This window comes from Convolutriloba macropyga, chromosome 6 (assembly GCF_964194025.1).
Source record: "Convolutriloba macropyga chromosome 6, txConMacr16.3, whole genome shotgun sequence".
Lineage (NCBI taxonomy): Eukaryota > Metazoa > Xenacoelomorpha > Acoela > Convolutidae > Convolutriloba > Convolutriloba macropyga.
Window position 1 is genome coordinate 64626827 of NC_134473.1, and position 15195 is coordinate 64642021.

The window sequence follows — 15195 nt, forward strand, 5'->3', positions numbered from 1 at the left end:
GCAAATTGAACAAACTGTAGCCTATTGTTAGCAAAACCCTATCATAATCGATGCCACAATGCTTGATGGAAAGCATGATACTGTCCTCAGCAAACATGAGACTTAACAGATTATGATAACGAACCGGTAAGAGACTTTCCAAATAAAACTTTGAGGATCAAACGCCGAAATCTTCTAATTGATAGCAGCATCATCGAAAATCAGGAAATTGATAAATCAGTTCAAAAAATTGCGCTATACATGAGCACAGGGATTCTATGACAAACGGAAAATCAAGGTCACCAGGCAGTACGAGGAAAAAATGTAAATTTGGTAATTCAAGGGGCACTAACAACATATAAAGACTTGACAAATCTGACGTGGAAAATTTTAATAATCACTTAAAAATGGTCAATCTATGCCTTAAATATTTAATGCCTGAAGTATGTGTGATCTGCCACATTCCTAATTTGAAAGACGTGGAGCAGAAAAAGTACAAAACCAATAAAAAATATGAAATCAATAAATTTTCTCATTCATTCTTCATTGATCAGCCATCGCACAAAATGATGTCTCCTTAATGCAAATATTAAAGCCACTGACGACATTGTTCCTGTTGAGTACAGAGCAGATGAGAGTTGCAACCATTTGTTTTTTGATGATGTGCATCTCAATATTCAACAAGGCGTTCCTATTTTAAAAAATTGGCATCTATCTTATCTATTAACATCAATTTGCAGTATTTGTCCAAAAGTGCTATATCAAAATAGCAATTTTATCGCAAAAGTCCAAAAATTACGCCAACAAACTGGCCCACGCTTCAATCCCTCCCTTCCTCTTTCAACTCGAATTGATTTAAAAACCAGGTCTTACAATAGAGCTGCAGCTCCACTGAACAATAATAATGAACTATAATTAAACTTTTTTCTAACACTAAGTTGTCTTCAATGCAATAGAAAAGTTTAGAGTTTTTCATTGCTAAACATAATGATATTAAATCAAATCGTAAATTTATATTTGGAGTTCAGCATATGAAGTACTTACTTATTGTTCTAATGCTTTTGACCTCAAATTTTCCCGCGTCAATGGCATTAGAAACTGGTAAAAGTTTTGGGATTCTAGAAAAGTGAGTTCAAAATTTTTCCATTAAACTGCCAAAGCCTTGTAAACAAAAGAACACAATCAAAATCTTTGATCAAAGTTATTGGAGAAAACTGTACTGCTTGTTTCACAAAAACTTTCTTGACAGATTCCGACAACAAGAAACTTTTCAATCCCACCAAGGAAACTTCCTGTGACTTCAGATACGATAGGAAAATTACAGTGGAAACTAAAGTGCAATAAGGAGGAGGAGTTATGAATTTGGTTCCTAAAACCATTATCAACAAAAGGATGGGACGACATTAACCTGTTTTCATGAGACTTTGAAAGCCTATGGAAAAGCTTGAGCACACCTCAGAAGTAAAAACAATTTTTAAATGTCATCTATTCATCCAACAAACAATTCATTTCGCGATTTCTCCCAAAATTAGCTCTTAATATTGTTAAGGTATTTATTAACAGAGATCAAAAAACGAGTTCTCGTTGGTGATAATTATATAAATCATCTATAAGATAAAGGAAAACAGAACTTAGAATTAATCCTCATTCCGTTTGTTTCAAATGTTAAAAAAACGGTTCGAACCACTGTTAACAAGTTTTCAAATGGTCACAGTATGACATAATATGTCATTGCTGACAATTCTTGTGGTAAAGAGAACCTTTGATCAGGATAGTATTTTTTTGAGTTGCCTTTTCTCAGCTTTAAATATTTTGAGTTCTAAGTTTTACGCCAAAAAACCCAGTGATCAAAAACTTCTACGACACACAGAGATATAACATTGGAAAACTTCGAAAAGCACTCGAGTCATCAGATTGGAGCGGTTTTATCACAATTCCCACCCGTAAAGTTAAACGGATAAACTTAAGCACATATTTCTAAGAGCTCTCCAGCTTCATGGTCCTTTAAAAAAGTGTTTTACTCATAATGTCGAGAATTTTTCTTCACTATCAGAGAAGTGGGTATCGAAGCAGTCTAAGCTGATGGGAGATAAAAAGACAAATTTTTAAACGATGAAAATTACGAAAAATTCTTTTAACTGAAGTGTTTGATAAATCAATTGAGCATTGATAATTTCGAAAGATTTCATAAAAGCTAAAGTCAAGCTGCTAAAAACAACAGAAAGAAATTGTTGCTTATGAAAGAAATAGGTAATTTCAACAAAATAAAGTCAAATATACAAAGGCATTAAAAATTTTTTAATGGTTTTGTTTCCGTGCACAGGAAAATTGCAAATCTGCTTAATTTTAGATTTCTTAATCTTTGCAAACACATTGGTCTAAAAGGTCAAATTTCTAAAAGTTCAATAATTACCAATAATTTTTTTAAATTTTGGTTCCTTATTCTTCAAGAATGCACGGATGCGATTAATTTGTTGGGTAGAAACCAGCCACAGGGCCCGTCATCAATTCTTTCATGACAATCAGGGACTCCCAGCATGCTGTTTTGTCACATATTCAATATTTGATAAAAAATTGCATCACGTTTTCTTTTTTCCCAAAATAATTTTAAAAAGCGCATTTAATACCATTTTTATATGGTGCTCCTGAAGAATCTAACGATTACCGTCCAATATCAATCACACCGTACCTCTCTAAAATCGTAGAAATTGGTTTGCGCGATCAAATCAATGGTTAACTGAACAAATTTCAACTGTTCAATGAAAATCAACATAGTTTTCAAAAAAACGATCTACCATATGCACTGTATTGTAAAGTACTGACTTCATTAAGAGAAAAACAGATCAAAAGTATTTAGTTTCAGCAGCGTTGGTAGATCTCTCAAAGATTTTCAATTCAATCAGCCGTTCAATACTAAAACTAATCTAGTTAGACTAGGTTCTGAGACTTGCAATCCAGTTAATGAAAATTTTTCTATTCGGGCAAATGCAGGTGGTAGTATTACAGAGCCTTACAACTGATGAATATAGGGTTGATAGGATGTTCCTCGTTGTACGGTGCTGGGTCCACTCATTTTCAATATTTATACAAATGACATGTTTACGTAGTCTGATAGCAATAAACAAATCATACAATTTGCAAACGATACGTTGATTCTGACATTTGATAAAAATCTAGAAGAAATTAAATCAAAAATAGTAGTCATCGCCAATGATCTTTTAAAATGTTTTGATGAAAATCAATTAGGAATAAACTAAAAATATTGCCTAATTATGTTTAGCAGAAACTTCAGAAAACAACAAAATGAAACATTGAAAGTTATCAACTGTCATATTATTGAAAAAGTTGAGGTGAAATAGCTAGTTGTACATATTGACAATCATTTGAGATTTCAAAGTGAGGTTGAATATTTACTTAGGAAGATGACTCATGGCATTAGAACAATTTTTTATGAAGAAACTCAATATACATGTTCAAAATACTTCTCAATGCAAGCGTTTTCAGTCAGTTTCATTACTTTGAAAAAATTTGCCAACAACTATAGGAAAAAAATCAACTTGGCCTTGAAAGCAACATTCTATAGGAAGAGATTTGATTCCACCAAAGAACTTAAAAGAGAGCACAGTGTTATCCCGATTAGTTTGTTTTTAGAAAAAAAGATTCTCTTTTTCTTGAAAATTAAACAAAGGCTTCTACCGTATTTTGATATTTTACTTGGTCAATAACTCCCGACGTGAACAATGGCAAAATCAAGTAGAACAAAAAAGCTTTTCTGCAAAGATAGTTTTCAAGCAACAACTTTTGTTATATTTTTTTGATTATGCAACAGGAATTTGGAATGATCTCCCAATTTTCGTAAAAAGAAACGCCAATAGGAAATATTTTAGATCCCATTTAGTCAATCAAACCGAGAATATTATTCATTAGCTACTAATTCATCCTGGTTTGATTTTAAGTTTAAGAGAGTTTGATTTGCTGGGCTTACCTGCTTACTCCCTCATTATTAAAATTTAACTAAATGTCTTGTCTATTGTTTAACATGATAACTTCAATAGAATTAATTTTGTAACAAACTGATATCAAGTAATATGTAGTAAAACACGCTTCCGAGTCGCTATGTTGTTCTACTATTTTTATACCCCCGGAAGTCAAATGTTTTTGTATATCACACACACACACACACACACACACACACACACACACACACACACACACACACACACACACACACACAAACACACACACACACACACACACACACACACACACACGCACACACACATACATATAATATATATATATATATATATATATATATATATATATATATATATATATACCCCACATGTATACCATTCTGCTTATATTCAGTTAAATTTGTGGTGTTAATTGCTGCATTACTCATCTGAACCCTAATTATGATTCAATGTGCGTGGTGGAAGTCTGAGATGGTTTGAAATAAAAATGTCATATATCATTTTATGTAAAAGAAGCGGAAGTCACTGGAGGCTTTGGCAAGAAATTTTTAATTTTTAATTATCTGGTCGGATATAGAAATTGTCACCTTAATTAAAAAACAGCACCGATTTAGTCCACCGACTCAATTCATTAGATGTGATTCTCTCTGAAGAACATCTCGAAATGCCTATCTGGTAAGATCTTGCATGTCTCTTTCTTGATAAGTGTGGATACGTTCATCTTGAAAATTGAACGTCAGTTGCAAGTATTTTGCAAGACCTTGATTGCTATAAACATCGGAGTTCGACTTGGGTGGTTTGGGGAGTTACAACTTTGGGTGTAACTTTTGTTCAAAACAAACAGTTAACTATTTCAATAATCCGTAAGAAAATTGGAAATTAGCGTTGCTATGTCAGCACATTTGTTTCTGTTAATTCTATTTTGACCGTTTCATATCCTTACCGTGGTGATAGAGAAAATATCATTGGAACCCTTGAGATGAACTTGAGATGAACTTTTCCGTAAACTACCGGTCTTGAGATGAACTTTTCGCTTTCTCAGTTTCTCAGATTTCAAATAATCTGTTTTTGAACTTTTATTGAAGAGCGCAAAATAAATATGACAATTGGCCAGAGCAGTAATTAGAATTCTATGCATACTTTACCAGCCTCGTTGAAAAATTGAACAAAAGATCAGCCTCCAATTTATTCTTGGCCTCGAAAAAAAATACGCGACTGTTGGCAAGAGAATGTTTTTTTTAGAAAAATGGTCTCATTTTGTCATTGATGTTTTCACGGGCTCTGTTTTATTTTTTTGATAGTTATTTTACCAGAAATTTTTCTTTGAGAATTAAAAGTAGGCAAACAGACACTATAAAATGTTTTATTTCTGCCTATAACTAACCTCAAGTTGCGTAAATGCTTCAAGACTAGTTTGATATTCGTACTTTCAACCTAAAACAATCTCAGTGCACAAACGCAAAAACTTTAGGTTCCATTTTTTCAATCTCAGCAAACGAAAGCTCAACTTCGTTGATTCCATCAAAGTTTTCATCCTTCAAAAAAGAGAACTTAATAATTAGAGAGAACTAAGAGAAATAAGAGATCTATATATAACTTCTTTTGTTTTAAAGCAACCAAAAATACATACTGTAGAAATACAACTTTTTCTGTGATTAATTATTTCTCAAATGAAAAAATGTCACATATATAATGATCAAGAGAGACGGTCAAAAAATTTCTTCTAATACAAATTGTGCAAAAATCTAGGAAATCCGCAATGGTGCTTGAGTTGTCATTTCATTTAATTGCTGAAAAGCTTACTAGTGTTTACGATGTTGCATATAAAAAGGTCTGTTGAACGTTTTAGGTGTCTAAAAATTAAAAAAAGATACCAAGTTTTATGAAAACTAAAAATGTCAGCAAACCGTTATTCTGATAAGTTAATAAATCCTCATTTTGCAATTGACAGACATTTGCAGCATTAGATACATTACATTTCAACAAAACGTGCTCCTCCTTTTGATCAGAAAAGAAATCCGTTAGAGAATGTAGAACCGAGGGAGTTATTCAGTAGGGGATAAAAGGCAAAATTAAAAAGTATAAAAGATATTTTATATAATAAAAGTATTCTTATAAATCAAGCTTTGCCTTATCTGCGAGAAGCATAAATTTAAAAAATATCCTCTATCATTTATTATGTTTTTTTTTCAGATATTGATTTAAAAACTTTTTCATGTCTTTGAATCTTCTCGCTATTCATACTTTGAATTTGTATTCCAAAATTGTTTTTGCCAAAATTTAAAGGTCTACATAAAATATCAAAATTTCCAAATTATCCATTTATAACTTCTTTTGTTTAAATTTGCGACTCATGTTAATTTCTTAAAGAATAGGTACAAAAATTCCTGAGAGGTAAACCATTTTTACCGGCGAAGTTCTTACTTTAACATATTTTATTGAAATCGAATTTGGATGCAATGTTGCATAATTTTATGTTATTTCGTGACATTTTAAAGTTACAATGATGCTTTGGGACTGTCATTTTGTCATTTAGATTCACCCAACATGATATTAGAAGTGCCCTTCTTTAGTTTTTAACGGCAAATTAGAGAATTATAATAAAATTGCAGTTATTTGCATGGACAAACATTCAATCAACAAATTAAGGGAAAAATCAGTTTTCAGGGTTCAATAATAATTTTGCTAGCATATAATCAGCCTTTAGATGAAACGTTGATTAATAAAAAACCTGATGTCTGCTGCTACTCATATTATATCAGGAGGAACTGAAGTATTTTGTACAATGTTAATTTAGAAAAACAACTAAAACAATGTTTTCGCTCAAATTTTCTGGTCAATTGCTACATTTGTACGTGCACAAGCTTGCGCGCTATGTCATCTGATATTTAATTACCATGTAGTGGCACGTATCTCAACATTAGCAGGTACGCTAGAGGGGAAGGAGAAAAGACGGAAAATAACCTATCTTGTGAAATTTACCGAACTGATTTACCAAGAGCTAACTTGACGACTAGTTTTTTTGTTTAGTGAAAATTTCATGATTTCACATGAAATTTCATTTATTACAAATTAGGTTGTGATTTTTTTTTTGTGCAATTAACAATATCATCATCGTTAGCGATCCGTTACGCTGATTTTTTCTTACATTTTTGATAGCTATACGTTGTAATCAGATAATCAAAAAACAATCGTTTATAAATGCAGTTTTCTTGGATCAGTTATTCATCCGAATGTCATCTTCTACAATTCATGTGTGTACTACCACAAAGAGACTGTCAAAAATTTTTTTCAACTGCAAAGTGTACAATATTCAAAACTCAGAATATCGAATATAATTCGCAGCTACAAATTTTTCTGGCCAACTTTTATGGGACCCACAAACTTCTGACAGCCAAAAAAAGACCACACATAAATATATTAAGACTTTATTCTGTTTTCGCTGTATTTCAGTTGAAGTTTTACCAAATAAAATGCGGGGTTTTCTTTTACACAGAGTAGTGTGCAGCAAACATTGATTATAACATTTGCAATTTAAAGCGTTAAAAGGACATGAAGTCAGAAAAATTTTTTGGCAAAAAATTGTGATTTTTAAAATCACATCAGTTCTTTGAAAACAAAAAAGTTCTTACCCAATTTGCTCTGGCGAATAAAAAAACTGCGCAAAATCCAGAAGACAAAATTTTTGTTCCTGAAAATAGTCTGTTTAAATATTTAATAGTATATCAGAAAATACAATAAACTAATCTGAAATAAGAAAGGTTTATTTACCGAAAAAGTGTTCAGAATGAATAAAAGCTCAGAATAAACATCACCTGATTAAAGAAAATAACAAACACAAGTAACAGAATGATTACAAAAAAAGAGTGGTGTATTATTGAGAAGCAGTTAACACCTACATTGAAAAAACTTTTTTGCTATGGCGCGTATTTATTTTTTCTCTCCTTAGCATCGAAATATTACAGTAAAAAAAACATATACAAGAAAAATAACAAAACAATTGGTTCAATAATGAAGTAAAGAAATTGATTCTCTGTGTCTATTTCCTGTCTGCAAGAGAATAATTTTCAATTTCAATTGTTTCACACACTTGAGCTTGTGTGTGCGTGTTCATGTGCGCATGTTTGACTGTGTGTGTGAGTGTGTGTGTGTGTGTGGTTGGGCGAGTGGGTGGGTGTGCGCGTCTGTATATGGGGTGGTGTGTGTGTGTAAGTGATTGTGTGTGTGTGTGCATGGCACCCAAATTTGCCCAGTTTTCTGTTTATGTGCATCTAATTACTCCAATCCGGTTTTGGTAAACATGTTTATGTTCCGATTCAATTTTCTTGTTGTTTTAACAAGCCGAGCATTTCCATTCAAAATGTTGGAAAAAATGAAATACGGCAAAAACGCTCAAAGTTTTATTGAGCGTTTTTGTTAAAAATCTTGAAAGAATAAAACATTGAATGAAAATAAAGATAAATTTACCAGTTGGTCTTGGTTTTCCACTTTACGCCATGTAAACCTATGGAAGTTTTATTGGAAGGTCGAAAAAAGAAATTCGAGAGGCCGAGACTCCTCTGATTGCCAGTTTGTTTCCTGCTGAACCTTTTCTTTTTTTCCTACTGTTAGTGGAGCCAGAACTATACACAGACAACAAAACAAAAGCAGCAAGTTTTTTTTTATCTCTTTTGAGAATTTTTGCTGAAGCTTTATAGTGGTAATTGAAATCAGAAATGAAAATGACTCCTGAAATTATTTACGGCAATCGCAGGTGACAACTCATATGGCAGGTGAAAAATTCTCCAGGACTCAGAAAAGTTTTTGAAAACCTGTAATCTTGGAAAAATGCTATGGAAGAGCTCTTAAAAAACGCTTTAATGCTTCTGGTATCAGCAGACTATCTCCAGAAAACTCATTATTAACCAGATGATTGTGAACATCTAAATGCCGCCTATAAATGTATTCGAAAATCGTCCTAATATATTTTTTAAAAGGTGGTTTTACCGAGAAAATTGCATTGATCTGTTTCTATAGAGAAAGTTTCTTCTTTATAGATCAAAAAACTTTTATAAACAGCTCTTTGTTAACATGAACTTCGGGAATTAGAGCAGAACAAATCCAGCCAGTGTTATACCTTATAGTCGAAAGGTTAAGGTCTACATCAATTCGCTTTACATCTCTCAACCAAAGTGGCAACTTTTACTTCTTTAAGCCCCCCAAAATATTTTTTAAGAATTTATAGCTATTAATGTTTTCTGTAGCTTCTATTAATTCTTTCACTATAAATGAGTTGAAAAAATAGCTTTCAATTACAGAGCTGTTGGAATATTCAACTAAAAACCTTCGAAAAAAATTTCGTTACGCGGTCTCAATAGTCTCTGAAGTTACTGAGATTTGGCATTTGAAATAATAGACTGCTTTGATTTTCCAACGGATGTGATGTTCACACAAGTCTGTTTGTTAACAAGGTTGAGCAGTTTTGACTCAGAAGAAGCAAAAAAGTATCACTAAAAAATTTAATTCATTCTGAACAATACCATGCGTACAAGTGCAATTGAACGATATCGACCAAGCTAAAAAAAAGCAAAAAATATTAATAGCTCGTTAAAATTCAAAACAAGATGAAAACTATTTTTGTACGTATTTGGATAATTAAATTTGAATTAGGAAAAATTTCATGTAATTTATTGAAACAATTGTTACAAGTATGAAGACACTATGGAACCAGAAGTAAAATTGGGCAAATAAACTGTCAATGGAGCAGGTTTCTAGAAACTGGAAAAAAAATCATCAAAATTATTTATTCAATTTAAGGAAACTATTTCATGAAAATAATTGTTGTTTTTGCTGTAATTTTGATTCGTTTAATTATAATAAAAGGTGGAGTTAAAAATCAAATTTCATATTTTTTATTGAAAAGATGTAAGGAGGTATACAGAACTTGATAATATACTACCGGAAAGACATTAAAATTGATCGATTCGATTAACCCATACAAGTAAATGTTTTCACAGGCTTATTGCCAACAAATAAAATTTTTTAGGCACATTATTGGTCATTTGGATCGTCATATGCTCACTTATACTCATACTCATATGGCACACACACGAACAATTTTCTGAAATTTCTGGTTGATATGATAACCTAAAAATCAATAAATTTTATTGAAGCTTGGATCTATCAAAACAACCTACCCGTTCTTCAGCTAGTACATGTTCCAGTTTAATTGACTTTTTCATCTTTTCAACGATTAATTGGAAATGCTATCGTTTATCCAAAACTTTTTAAGAACCAAAATTTCATCAAAACAGTGACAATTTTTTTACATAGGCTTAACAAAACTGTTATCTTGTCCTCTTGTCCACAATGGTTTCAAAAAACATTTCAGTCTAATCAATTCAATTGGCCTGACAACATGCTCACTCATTTAGTCTTGTAAATAAAATAAAGTAAACAAGCCTTGTAAAAAAAATTTGAGTGCTATTGTTTTATTAAAACTTAAAGACGACACAAAGTTGTGCTAAAAATCAATTGATGTGATCGCATTCTCAAATAAAACCAAAAATATCAAGTTTTGAAATTGTAATATAATTTCTATCACAATCTGCTTTGGAACGTCAACAAATTTAATTTTTCAATCAATGGAAAATTGAAAATTATGATTTTGTTTTTCTGCATTCTGATAGCACTTCACTGAACATTAATAAAAATAATTACACAATTAAAATTGCTGGGTTTCAAAAAGTTCGCCGCACATAATTGTAAAGGTTGAGAATATAACTGTCGGATGATGCAAAAAACATTTAAAGACTGCACTCTCTCAATGTATTCTTCGTGACACAGGGCAGAAGAGATCCAAACAATTTTATTGAACTTCAAAACTTTATAGTCTTTGTTTTAATTTGAAAAGAAAACCGAAAATCCTTGAGTAAACAGCATTTGCAGCAAAACCCATATTCTATTTCCAAATTAAAAAAAACAAAAGGTGTGAAAAAGATAGCAAAAATTTTGTTCCGTTGACTAAAGACAATTAAGCATCACTTTGCTTTACGCCTCACAATTAAAGCAACAATTTTATTTCTTTCAGTCCAAGAAATGTTTTTTAAAAATTAATAGCTAATAATGTTTTCTGTAGCTTCTATTAATTCTTTCACTCTAAATGAGTGGAAAAAAAAGCTTTCAAATACAGAACTGTTGGAATACTCAACAAAAAACTTTCCAAAAAAATTTTGTTACGCGGTCTCAATAGTCTCTGAAGTTACTGAAACTTGTTAACAAGTCTGTATGTTAACAGTGTTCAGCAGTTTTGACTCGGAAGCAAAAAAGTTTGATCAATATTCAAGCAATATTCAAGCGTGAATTGAACCATATTAACCATGCTAGAAAAAAAAACCAAATAAAACATAAGATAACTCGTTAAAGTTCAAAACAATATGAAAACCATTTTTTTTTTGATAATCGGATAATTAATTTTAAGTTTAGAATAATTTCAAGTAACTTATTGAATCACTTTTTACAATTTTGAAAACACTATGGAACCAAGGTAAAATTGTGCTATTAATATGTTACTGTTAAAGAGCGGTTTGCATCTACACTGATCATAATTGCTGTTGGAAACTGGAAAGATTTTCATCAAAACATTCTTTAAATTAAGCAAATTATATGAAGAAATGAACACTTGATTTTGCTGTTAATTTGATTTGGATTAGTTGAAACTGCTTACTCGTTCTTCCGCTACTATATATTCCAATTTAGTTGACCTTTGACCTTCTTTCATCTTTTCAACGATTGATTGGAAATTCTATAGTTGATCTAACAGTTTTTAAAGGTTTTTAAGAACAACAATTTCATCAATAAAAGGACAATTGTTTTCATATAGGCTAAACAAAACTGATATATTGTCCACAATGGGTTTAAAAACCTTTCTGTCTAAGCATTTCAACTGACCTGACAACATGCTCATGCTCACTCAGTTCATCTTGTAAAATAAATAAAGTAAACAAGCCTTGTAAAGTAAAAATAAAAAAGTTGAACCCTTGATTTTTATTAAAATTTAAGACGACTCAGTTTTGAGCAGAAAAAAGTGATATAATCATATTCTCAAATAAAAGCAAAAATCCCAAATTTTGAAATCGTAATATCATTCCTATCACAATTTGTTTTAGCACGTCAACAAATTTAAATTTCCAATGAATAGAAAATTGAAAATTATGGTTTTGTTTTTTTTTGAATTCTGATAACACTTCATTGACCAACTATAAAAATAATTACACAATTGAAATCGGTTGTTTTCAAAAATTGAGCCGCACATAATGTCAAAATTGGAGAATATGGCTATCAGATGATGCCAAAAACCACTTTAAAAAACCTGTGATCAACAATTAATCACAGGAGGAATTGTTCATTTTTGTTTCAAATATTGTTTTTGAGCGGTTTAAAAACCCTCAAACATATCAGATGAGAAATGAAAATTACAAACTGAACGGAAATAGTCCTATCCAGTGTTTTTCAATTATCAGCAATTCTCAATGAATGAAAATGTAATTTCGCTATCAATCAATACAGTTTCCCAGAAAATGTTTATCAACCGAGAGGTCCCTATTCACGAGAAGAGGACATAATATCACATTAATTATGCAATGAGAAAGTAACGATAAAATCTATCGAACAACGATCTAAGATTTATTTTTTTAAGAAAAAAATTGTGAGCAGATATGATTTCTTATGACTGCTAAAACCAACGATTTGAAAAAAGATTTTGATTGAATAACTTTAATGTTAAAACGTAATACGAGAAAATATTCTCGCAGCTCAAATTTACGGAAAAAGTCTTCATCATAAAAATTTCGGAAACAGAACAACTGTTTTCGCTTCATACACAGAAAGAACGACAAAAATTCTCCATAAAATTTCCCATTTATAAAATTCTACATTATTGCATTTTTGTCTAAACCTGAGCCATTGTTTATTTTAACTAATTTTATACAAAAACAAAAAAATTGAATCTTCGTTTGTCTTCCCCGCAAACTAAGATCTGAATGAACCAAAGCTGATCCAAAAATCCAACCAATAATCCACTAAAAACGAAGTTCCTCTAACAGTATGAAATCAATTGGTACTTAGAGAGAAGATCGATTAATAGAAGCATGGTTAGTGAGGGGGGATAAGTTTCTCATATACTAAAATGCTAAACCTGCAGCCAAAAAATTCTAGTAAAATGACCCCGTAGATGTTCTATAAAAAGAAATAAAAACTTTACTTCTTCGTAAGTAAATTTGTGAAGTTCAAAGAAGCTTATAACATCAAAAAAGTGATGTTTATACAACATACTTTTTTGATTGTTGGCCGAATAAAACGCTAACGAGACATCTAATGAGACAAACACTTTGAGCTAGCAGTCCAAGAACAACATTGATAACCTCAAGAAAAGTCTAGAAGAGATAAATTTGACAAAACTCAGTTTGGTACACAGAAATTTACATTCAATTCATCAAGAGGAAATAATGAACAGCGGCGTCTATTGAAATTACGAGTTAACTCTTGTTTTTAATTTTCTTCACATTTCTTGATCAGTTGAAGAATGTTCAAACTAACTATTTGTGAATTTTTTTTCAAAAAATTTGTTCAATTTACGTTCACGTGTTCCTCATTGACCAATCAATCGGGTTACATTTTGTCCTCGTTTTTGACGTGAAAAATTAATGACGGGCTTGAATCTGAAGCTGGACTTACAATCAAACACAAAATTTTAGAAAATTATAAAATGTGTCCAGCTTGTTTTGTTAAAAATCTCTAGAAAAAATATCCAGATAGAAAAGATTTTTTTTCTGTAAAACGATTTTGCCAATAGACAAAAAACTCAACAGAATGAATAGTAGATGGTAAGTAATTTTCCCATTTTTGTTGAAAGTGCTGCATAGAAATATTGGTTCTACATACGATCCTGATAAATCAAGCCTAACTGAAATCCTTATAAAGTACTTCACCCTGGTCGATTCGGGATGTTAACCGTGCAAGAATCTTGCAAGATTATGCATAATCTTGCAAGATTTTCTTGCAATTTCTTGCAAGATTAACAGCATGTTTGCAGATTTTTTTTTGCTCCTTAACCTATCCTAAGCAAAAAAAGCGCATAAAAAAGCCGCGGAAGTCCAATCCTATCCCGTTTTTGTTAGCAAAAACAACGTTCCTATCCTAGACCTAAGTCTTATGAGAAGAAACTCACGAAAGCAGATGAAATTTTAATTTAAAAGAAACAACACAAAAAAATTAATAAATACATCACATCGAAAGAACCAATCTAGCACAAGAAAATAAGAGGCAACAGACGACTCCCTTCGCTGATCTTCTTTTTTCATTTTTTCAAACCGTTGTGGTGGTTTCATGAGCTTGGAGTCAGAGAAACAGCGTTTTTCTTGAAGAAAAGTCAGATGAAACATTATAAATGCTTAGATGGATGTCACTGGAGGCTTTGATATGACGTTTATCAGGGCCCCACAGTCATTAAAAGCTACATTGTTTACAAAACTTATGAAAAACGGCAATCATAAAATGATTCAATAATGGCAGGTTTTCCGATGTTAATCTTGCAAGATCTTGCAAGAGGATGTTAATCTTGAAAGCATCTCGCAAGATCTTGCAAGATTAACATCCTCTTGCAAGATCTTGCAAGATTAACAGTATTTCGCAGGAATCTTGCAAGATCTTTCAAGATTAACATCCTGTCTCGATTAGGGCAATTACAGAAAATAACGCTGAATTACCATAAAAGTTTTGTTTCTTTGTTTCTCTATTTCCAACCCATAATTCTTTTCGATGGATCTTTGTTATTTCATAGTTGCTTCTAGTCCCATATATGGATCTTTGTTATTTCATAAAAACTCAAACCACTTTAAATTGTTATTAATATTTGATAAAATCGCACGTATTACATGATCCATTAATGAGTTTCATTCTGTGAAATAATCATGATCCATTGATGAGATTATACGGAAACCCAACAATTGGGGGAAAACTTACTAAAATCATAAAAGTCCTTTTACACAGAAAATTACATATAACTGGATGACTGCACCCATACCTCCCATCGAGAGAATATCACGGAAAAGTCATAGTTTGTTCTTATGATTCAGAAAAACAGCCACAACGATGGGTTTCCCTGGGAGGACATTGCAGGGTAAGCAAATGAAGAGTGATAAAGTTGTCAAATAATTATTTAGCCTAATTTTAAAAATTTTTAGAATAAATGCTTAAATCT